We start from the raw sequence: 9,453 nt of genomic DNA, 5'->3' as shown, positions 1-9,453 counted from the left end.
TAAGTGATGAATAAGCACTGCTTTTGTTAATTTACATAGGCAGAACAGAGACTGCTGGGAAAAGCCTGAAATTAAAGGCACAGAAAATGCCTGCTTCTGGATAGAACACTGAGAAGGGTTGAAAGTTTTTTCTCTGACCCTGGCCACTTATACAAGCAATCCTATGATAGTCAGAAGGACCCACCCTAAAAAGGAAGGGACAGCCATTTGGACCCTTTCCACCTTTTCTATATCTCGCCTGATCGAGCCTGATCGAGCGCTGATTGAGCGGATTAGCACATGTACTTCTCATTTTGGGAAGGTATTGCTTAGCTTGCTACCAGCAGCTCAGTTATGTTATGATGTTAGAGGCTTGCAAGGAATGCTTTAGTCCTGCATTAGGCAGTTTTTATTGCTACTTGCATTCAAGGGAAAGATAATTAGCCAGAATCTGTGGCCCAGTTATTCAGCTTGGCATTCCGATTTGCACAAAGGGAATAAGCATTTGAGAAAAAATGCAACATGTGTTTCTTATGTTGTTATGAACAGCTTTTTATTCTTTCTCTTTAGGGTCTAGCCACTGCAGAAATAGATAAATAAGTGCTGACTTGCTGTAAGACGTGTCCAATGCTGGGACAAAATAAAAGGGGACACTTATAAATGATAGTGATATCATTTGAGAAAGGGTAAGTTGACACTGAATTTCATGTGTATTCACAGACCAAGCATGAAAAAGTCCCCAGCATGATCTTCATTGCGTGCTTAGAGCTGGTATTAGCTTTTCAGAGGTGCGGGCCTTTCGAAGGCTCGTTGGTCTAGGGGTATGATTCTCGCTTTGGGTGCGAGAGGTCCCGGGTTCAAATCCCGGATGAGCCCTTTCATTGGTGCTTTTTTAAAGTAGTATTGAAGTATGCATTTCAAAGCCAATATCAATTTTCTCTTTGCAGTAGTGGATGAATATTTGCTAGAGTCTCATGCTTTTAACCTTGCCCTGCCTGAGCAAATAGGAAACATTTCTCTTTAAGCATTTTGCAAAAATGCTGAACTTGCATGGCATATACAAGCGTTCAGCTAGGGCTGTCTGGGAAGGTTGCATGAAAGAAATCTAAAACCAGAGGCCCTTGGAATAGCCTGTTTTGAGAAGTTTCATCACAGAAGAATCAACTGTAGACATCTGTTTCTGTAGTGTAGTGGTTATCACGTTCGCCTCACACGCGAAAGGTCCCCGGTATGAAACCGGGCAGAAACAGTTGTTATATTGTCTTGGCTGCAATGTTGAGAGGTGCCGTTTTGCCATGAAATTGTCCAGGCCCTGAAGATGGTTTCATGCAGACTCATTCCAAGAAAGTGAATTCTCTTAAAAACACTAAAGTAATTGGCATGTGGATGTATCTGTTGATTCACAGACCTCGCTTTCATAAGAGCCCTGCATTCTGTTCATTGCTCACCTAGAACATGCATTAACTTTGGGAATTGTTGGCACCAACAGGCATCTTAGTTTAGTGGAGTGTTTCTGGTGTTTAAGTGCAGAAGCCCTGGGCTCAATTCCTCGGTGACCCTTCTCAAGGTGATGATACAAATGCATCGTCACCTTTACGTTTAATGTCAGAATTGTTTATTTCTATTTGGTGGTGTATGAATGCTTGCAATAGTATGTTGATTTTTTCTAGCCTTGAATGAATAAAAGCAAATCACTCCTCTTTATGTATTTTTCTAATACATTGATATTTGCATCTCCTTTCCTAGCCTGCATTTTTCACTATCTTACAGGCTGTATATAATAAGTATCAATTCAGGGGCCCTTCTATTACTCAATTCACAACTATTCTATCCTGGCATTGATAAGCAATCTACATCTGCTTCTGTTGTGTATTGGTTATCATGTTTACCTGACGTGTGAAAGCCCCATGTTTGACAGTGCGCGTTAATAAAGAGACCAATGATTTGTATTAAAAGTTGGCATGTGTTTTTGTTACCTTGCACCGGCCAAAAAGTGCCGGAAATGACTTCATTTGCAGTCACTTGAAAAGTAGGAATTCTCAAATAAATGGTAAGAGGTTGGAACAAATCTAAAGGAATGCATGGCATATCTATATGTATGTGTACGCAGGTATCCATATATAAAGATAGATAGATAGATAGATAGATAGATAGATAGATAGATAGATAGATAGATAGATAGATAGATAGATAGATAGATAGATAGATAGATAGATAGATAGATAGATAGATAGATAGATAGATAGATAGATAGATAGATAGATAGATAGATAGATATTGGGAGAGAGAGAGCGTTAATATAAACTGAGACTTTATTTTCCATCAAGCTGTCTTTCCTTTCCTTCAGGAGCAGAATGTTCTGATCATCAGCGCTCCAGAATCTAGTGCTTGGTTGGCAAGCATCACACATTGTGATGTGTTAGCTAAGAGTTCCATGTCGTTCAGACTCATATATTCCTCTGTAGTTGTACCTTGGTGATTCAACAAAATGTGGCATCATAAGCAGCATTCTACTGCCATAGACTGGGCAGAAAAAACATTTAGAATTTCACTGAAAAAGAAAAAAAGCATACTTAGGCAGAGCTTTCTGGACAGTAAGGACATTAGAGTAAGTGATGAATAAGCACTGCTTTTGTTAATTTACATAGGCAGAACAGAGACTGCTGGGAAAAGCCTGAAATTAAAGGCACAGAAAATGCCTGCTTCTGGATAGAACACTGAGAAGGGTTGAAAGTTTTTTCTCTGACCCTGGCCACTTATACAAGCAATCCTATGATAGTCAGAAGGACCCACCCTAAAAAGGAAGGGACAGCCATTTGGACCCTTTCCACCTTTTCTATATCTCGCCTGATCGAGCCTGATCGAGCGCTGATTGAGCGGATTAGCACATGTACTTCTCATTTTGGGAAGGTATTGCTTAGCTTGCTACCAGCAGCTCAGTTATGTTATGATGTTAGAGGCTTGCAAGGAATGCTTTAGTCCTGCATTAGGCAGTTTTTATTGCTACTTGCATTCAAGGGAAAGATAATTAGCCAGAATCTGTGGCCCAGTTATTCAGCTTGGCATTCCGATTTGCACAAAGGGAATAAGCATTTGAGAAAAAATGCAACATGTGTTTCTTATGTTGTTATGAACAGCTTTTTATTCTTTCTCTTTAGGGTCTAGCCACTGCAGAAATAGATAAATAAGTGCTGACTTGCTGTAAGACGTGTCCAATGCTGGGACAAAATAAAAGGGGACACTTATAAATGATAGTGATATCATTTGAGAAAGGGTAAGTTGACACTGAATTTCATGTGTATTCACAGACCAAGCATGAAAAAGTCCCCAGCATGATCTTCATTGCGTGCTTAGAGCTGGTATTAGCTTTTCAGAGGTGCGGGCCTTTCGAAGGCTCGTTGGTCTAGGGGTATGATTCTCGCTTTGGGTGCGAGAGGTCCCGGGTTCAAATCCCGGATGAGCCCTTTCATTGGTGCTTTTTTAAAGTAGTATTGAAGTATGCATTTCAAAGCCAATATCAATTTTCTCTTTGCAGTAGTGGATGAATATTTGCTAGAGTCTCATGCTTTTAACCTTGCCCTGCCTGAGCAAATAGGAAACATTTCTCTTTAAGCATTTTGCAAAAATGCTGAACTTGCATGGCATATACAAGCGTTCAGCTAGGGCTGTCTGGGAAGGTTGCATGAAAGAAATCTAAAACCAGAGGCCCTTGGAATAGCCTGTTTTGAGAAGTTTCATCACAGAAGAATCAACTGTAGACATCTGTTTCTGTAGTGTAGTGGTTATCACGTTCGCCTCACACGCGAAAGGTCCCCGGTATGAAACCGGGCAGAAACAGTTGTTATATTGTCTTGGCTGCAATGTTGAGAGGTGCCGTTTTGCCATGAAATTGTCCAGGCCCTGAAGATGGTTTCATGCAGACTCATTCCAAGAAAGTGAATTCTCTTAAAAACACTAAAGTAATTGGCATGTGGATGTATCTGTTGATTCACAGACCTCGCTTTCATAAGAGCCCTGCATTCTGTTCATTGCTCACCTAGAACATGCATTAACTTTGGGAATTGTTGGCACCAACAGGCATCTTAGTTTAGTGGAGTGTTTCTGGTGTTTAAGTGCAGAAGCCCTGGGCTCAATTCCTCGGTGACCCTTCTCAAGGTGATGATACAAATGCATCGTCACCTTTACGTTTAATGTCAGAATTGTTTATTTCTATTTGGTGGTGTATGAATGCTTGCAATAGTATGTTGATTTTTTCTAGCCTTGAATGAATAAAAGCAAATCACTCCTCTTTATGTATTTTTCTAATACATTGATATTTGCATCTCCTTTCCTAGCCTGCATTTTTCACTATCTTACAGGCTGTATATAATAAGTATCAATTCAGGGGCCCTTCTATTACTCAATTCACAACTATTCTATCCTGGCATTGATAAGCAATCTACATCTGCTTCTGTTGTGTATTGGTTATCATGTTTACCTGACGTGTGAAAGCCCCATGTTTGACAGTGCGCGTTAATAAAGAGACCAATGATTTGTATTAAAAGTTGGCATGTGTTTTTGTTACCTTGCACCGGCCAAAAAGTGCCGGAAATGACTTCATTTGCAGTCACTTGAAAAGTAGGAATTCTCAAATAAATGGTAAGAGGTTGGAACAAATCTAAAGGAATGCATGGCATATCTATATGTATGTGTACGCAGGTATCCATATATAAAGATAGATAGATAGATAGATAGATAGATAGATAGATAGATAGATAGATAGATAGATAGATAGATAGATAGATAGATAGATAGATAGATAGATAGATAGATAGATAGATAGATAGATAGATAGATAGATAGATAGATAGATAGATAGATAGATAGATAGATATTGGGAGAGAGAGAGCGTTAATATAAACTGAGACTTTATTTTCCATCAAGCTGTCTTTCCTTTCCTTCAGGAGCAGAATGTTCTGATCATCAGCGCTCCAGAATCTAGTGCTTGGTTGGCAAGCATCACACATTGTGATGTGTTAGCTAAGAGTTCCATGTCGTTCAGACTCATATATTCCTCTGTAGTTGTACCTTGGTGATTCAACAAAATGTGGCATCATAAGCAGCATTCTACTGCCATAGACTGGGCAGAAAAAACATTTAGAATTTCACTGAAAAAGAAAAAAAGCATACTTAGGCAGAGCTTTCTGGACAGTAAGGACATTAGAGTAAGTGATGAATAAGCACTGCTTTTGTTAATTTACATAGGCAGAACAGAGACTGCTGGGAAAAGCCTGAAATTAAAGGCACAGAAAATGCCTGCTTCTGGATAGAACACTGAGAAGGGTTGAAAGTTTTTTCTCTGACCCTGGCCACTTATACAAGCAATTCTATGATAGTCAGAAGGACCCACCCTAAAAAGGAAGGGACAGCCATTTGGACCCTTTCCACCTTTTCTATATCTCGCCTGATCGAGCGCTGATTGAGCGGATTAGCACATGTACTTCTCATTTTGGGAAGGTATTGCTTAGCTTGCTACCAGCAGCTCAGTTATGTTATGATGTTAGAGGCTTGCAAGGAATGCTTTAGTCCTGCATTAGGCAGTTTTTATTGCTACTTGCATTCAAGGGAAAGATAATTAGCCAGAATCTGTGGCCCAGTTATTCAGCTTGGCATTCCGATTTGCACAAAGGGAATAAGCATTTGAGAAAAAATGCAACATGTGTTTCTTATGTTGTTATGAACAGCTTTTTATTCTTTCTCTTTAGGGTCTAGCCACTGCAGAAATAGATAAATAAGTGCTGACTTGCTGTAAGACGTGTCCAATGCTGGGACAAAATAAAAGGGGACACTTATAAATGATAGTGATATCATTTGAGAAAGGGTAAGTTGACACTGAATTTCATGTGTATTCACAGACCAAGCATGAAAAAGTCCCCAGCATGATCTTCATTGCGTGCTTAGAGCTGGTATTAGCTTTTCAGAGGTGCGGGCCTTTCGAAGGCTCGTTGGTCTAGGGGTATGATTCTCGCTTTGGGTGCGAGAGGTCCCGGGTTCAAATCCCGGATGAGCCCTTTCATTGGTGCTTTTTTAAAGTAGTATTGAAGTATGCATTTCAAAGCCAATATCAATTTTCTCTTTGCAGTAGTGGATGAATATTTGCTAGAGTCTCATGCTTTTAACCTTGCCCTGCCTGAGCAAATAGGAAACATTTCTCTTTAAGCATTTTGCAAAAATGCTGAACTTGCATGGCATATACAAGCGTTCAGCTAGGGCTGTCTGGGAAGGTTGCATGAAAGAAATCTAAAACCAGAGGCCCTTGGAATAGCCTGTTTTGAGAAGTTTCATCACAGAAGAATCAACTGTAGACATCTGTTTCTGTAGTGTAGTGGTTATCACGTTCGCCTCACACGCGAAAGGTCCCCGGTATGAAACCGGGCAGAAACAGTTGTTATATTGTCTTGGCTGCAATGTTGAGAGGTGCCGTTTTGCCATGAAATTGTCCAGGCCCTGAAGATGGTTTCATGCAGACTCATTCCAAGAAAGTGAATTCTCTTAAAAACACTAAAGTAATTGGCATGTGGATGTATCTGTTGATTCACAGACCTCGCTTTCATAAGAGCCCTGCATTCTGTTCATTGCTCACCTAGAACGTGCATTAACTTTGGGAATTGTTGGCACCAACAGGCATCTTAGTTTAGTGGAGTGTTTCTGGTGTTTAAGTGCAGAAGCCCTGGGCTCAATTCCTCGGTGACCCTTCTCAAGGTGATGATACAAATGCATCGTCACCTTTACGTTTAATGTCAGAATTGTTTATTTCTATTTGGTGGTGTATGAATGCTTGCAATAGTATGTTGATTTTTTCTAGCCTTGAATGAATAAAAGCAAATCACTCCTCTTTATGTATTTTTCTAATACATTGATATTTGCATCTCCTTTCCTAGCCTGCATTTTTCACTATCTTACAGGCTGTATATAATAAGTATCAATTCAGGGGCCCTTCTATTACTCAATTCACAACTATTCTATCCTGGCATTGATAAGCAATCTACATCTGCTTCTGTTGTGTATTGGTTATCATGTTTACCTGACGTGTGAAAGCCCCATGTTTGACAGTGCGCGTTAATAAAGAGACCAATGATTTGTATTAAAAGTTGGCATGTGTTTTTGTTACCTTGCACCGGCCAAAAAGTGCCGGAAATGACTTCATTTGCAGTCACTTGAAAAGTAGGAATTCTCAAATAAATGGTAAGAGGTTGGAACAAATCTAAAGGAATGCATGGCATATCTATATGTATGTGTACGCAGGTATCCATATATAAAGATAGATAGATAGATAGATAGATAGATAGATAGATAGATAGATAGATAGATAGATAGATAGATAGATAGATAGATAGATAGATAGATAGATAGATAGATAGATAGATAGATAGATAGATAGATAGATAGATAGATAGATAGATATTGGGAGAGAGAGAGCGTTAATATAAACTGAGACTTTATTTTCCATCAAGCTGTCTTTCCTTTCCTTCAGGAGCAGAATGTTCTGATCATCAGCGCTCCAGAATCTAGTGCTTGGTTGGCAAGCATCACACATTGTGATGTGTTAGCTAAGAGTTCCATGTCGTTCAGACTCATATATTCCTCTGTAGTTGTACCTTGGTGATTCAACAAAATGTGGCATCATAAGCAGCATTCTACTGCCATAGACTGGGCAGAAAAAACATTTAGAATTTCACTGAAAAAGAAAAAAAGCATACTTAGGCAGAGCTTTCTGGACAGTAAGGACATTAGAGTAAGTGATGAATAAGCACTGCTTTTGTTAATTTACATAGGCAGAACAGAGACTGCTGGGAAAAGCCTGAAATTAAAGGCACAGAAAATGCCTGCTTCTGGATAGAACACTGAGAAGGGTTGAAAGTTTTTTCTCTGACCCTGGCCACTTATACAAGCAATCCTATGATAGTCAGAAGGACCCACCCTAAAAAGGAAGGGACAGCCATTTGGACCCTTTCCACCTTTTCTATATCTCGCCTGATCGAGCCTGATCGAGCGCTGATTGAGCGGATTAGCACATGTACTTCTCATTTTGGGAAGGTATTGCTTAGCTTGCTACCAGCAGCTCAGTTATGTTATGATGTTAGAGGCTTGCAAGGAATGCTTTAGTCCTGCATTAGGCAGTTTTTATTGCTACTTGCATTCAAGGGAAAGATAATTAGCCAGAATCTGTGGCCCAGTTATTCAGCTTGGCATTCCGATTTGCACAAAGGGAATAAGCATTTGAGAAAAAATGCAACATGTGTTTCTTATGTTGTTATGAACAGCTTTTTATTCTTTCTCTTTAGGGTCTAGCCACTGCAGAAATAGATAAATAAGTGCTGACTTGCTGTAAGACGTGTCCAATGCTGGGACAAAATAAAAGGGGACACTTATAAATGATAGTGATATCATTTGAGAAAGGGTAAGTTGACACTGAATTTCATGTGTATTCACAGACCAAGCATGAAAAAGTCCCCAGCATGATCTTCATTGCGTGCTTAGAGCTGGTATTAGCTTTTCAGAGGTGCGGGCCTTTCGAAGGCTCGTTGGTCTAGGGGTATGATTCTCGCTTTGGGTGCGAGAGGTCCCGGGTTCAAATCCCGGATGAGCCCTTTCATTGGTGCTTTTTTAAAGTAGTATTGAAGTATGCATTTCAAAGCCAATATCAATTTTCTCTTTGCAGTAGTGGATGAATATTTGCTAGAGTCTCATGCTTTTAACCTTGCCCTGCCTGAGCAAATAGGAAACATTTCTCTTTAAGCATTTTGCAAAAATGCTGAACTTGCATGGCATATACAAGCGTTCAGCTAGGGCTGTCTGGGAAGGTTGCATGAAAGAAATCTAAAACCAGAGGCCCTTGGAATAGCCTGTTTTGAGAAGTTTCATCACAGAAGAATCAACTGTAGACATCTGTTTCTGTAGTGTAGTGGTTATCACGTTCGCCTCACACGCGAAAGGTCCCCGGTATGAAACCGGGCAGAAACAGTTGTTATATTGTCTTGGCTGCAATGTTGAGAGGTGCCGTTTTGCCATGAAATTGTCCAGGCCCTGAAGATGGTTTCATGCAGACTCATTCCAAGAAAGTGAATTCTCTTAAAAACACTAAAGTAATTGGCATGTGGATGTATCTGTTGATTCACAGACCTCGCTTTCATAAGAGCCCTGCATTCTGTTCATTGCTCACCTAGAACATGCATTAACTTTGGGAATTGTTGGCACCAACAGGCATCTTAGTTTAGTGGAGTGTTTCTGGTGTTTAAGTGCAGAAGCCCTGGGCTCAATTCCTCGGTGACCCTTCTCAAGGTGATGATACAAATGCATCGTCACCTTTACGTTTAATGTCAGAATTGTTTATTTCTATTTGGTGGTGTATGAATGCTTGCAATAGTATGTTGATTTTTTCTAGCCTTGAATGAATAAAAGCAAATCACTCCTCTTTATGTATTTTTCTAATAC

The 9,453-nt window shown here is 39.9% G+C and overlaps 4 non-coding genes across 4 annotated transcripts; all 4 read left to right on the top strand.

Annotated features, from left to right (window-relative positions):
• The first annotated feature begins 783 nt into the window (after nt 1-783).
• On the top strand, nt 784-855 carry TRNAP-UGG (transfer RNA proline (anticodon UGG)). Its single transcript has one exon. It is a non-coding gene; the product is annotated as a tRNA-Pro (tRNA).
• A 2,516-nt stretch (nt 856-3,371) lies between these two features.
• On the top strand, nt 3,372-3,443 carry TRNAP-UGG (transfer RNA proline (anticodon UGG)). The gene has a single exon. It is a non-coding gene; the product is annotated as a tRNA-Pro (tRNA).
• Nucleotides 3,444-5,957: 2,514 nt separating this feature from the next.
• Nucleotides 5,958-6,029, top strand: TRNAP-UGG (transfer RNA proline (anticodon UGG)). Its single transcript has one exon. It is a non-coding gene; the product is annotated as a tRNA-Pro (tRNA).
• A 2,508-nt stretch (nt 6,030-8,537) lies between these two features.
• On the top strand, nt 8,538-8,609 carry TRNAP-UGG (transfer RNA proline (anticodon UGG)). The gene has a single exon. It is a non-coding gene; the product is annotated as a tRNA-Pro (tRNA).
• Nucleotides 8,610-9,453: the final 844 nt, after the last annotated feature.

Source organism: Lissotriton vulgaris, chromosome 8 (genome assembly GCF_964263255.1).
Source record: "Lissotriton vulgaris chromosome 8, aLisVul1.2, whole genome shotgun sequence".
In the NCBI taxonomy this organism is placed as follows: Eukaryota; Metazoa; Chordata; class Amphibia; order Caudata; family Salamandridae; genus Lissotriton; species Lissotriton vulgaris.
Note: the sequence above shows the minus strand (reverse complement) of the source record. Positions and strands in the feature narration are given on the sequence as shown.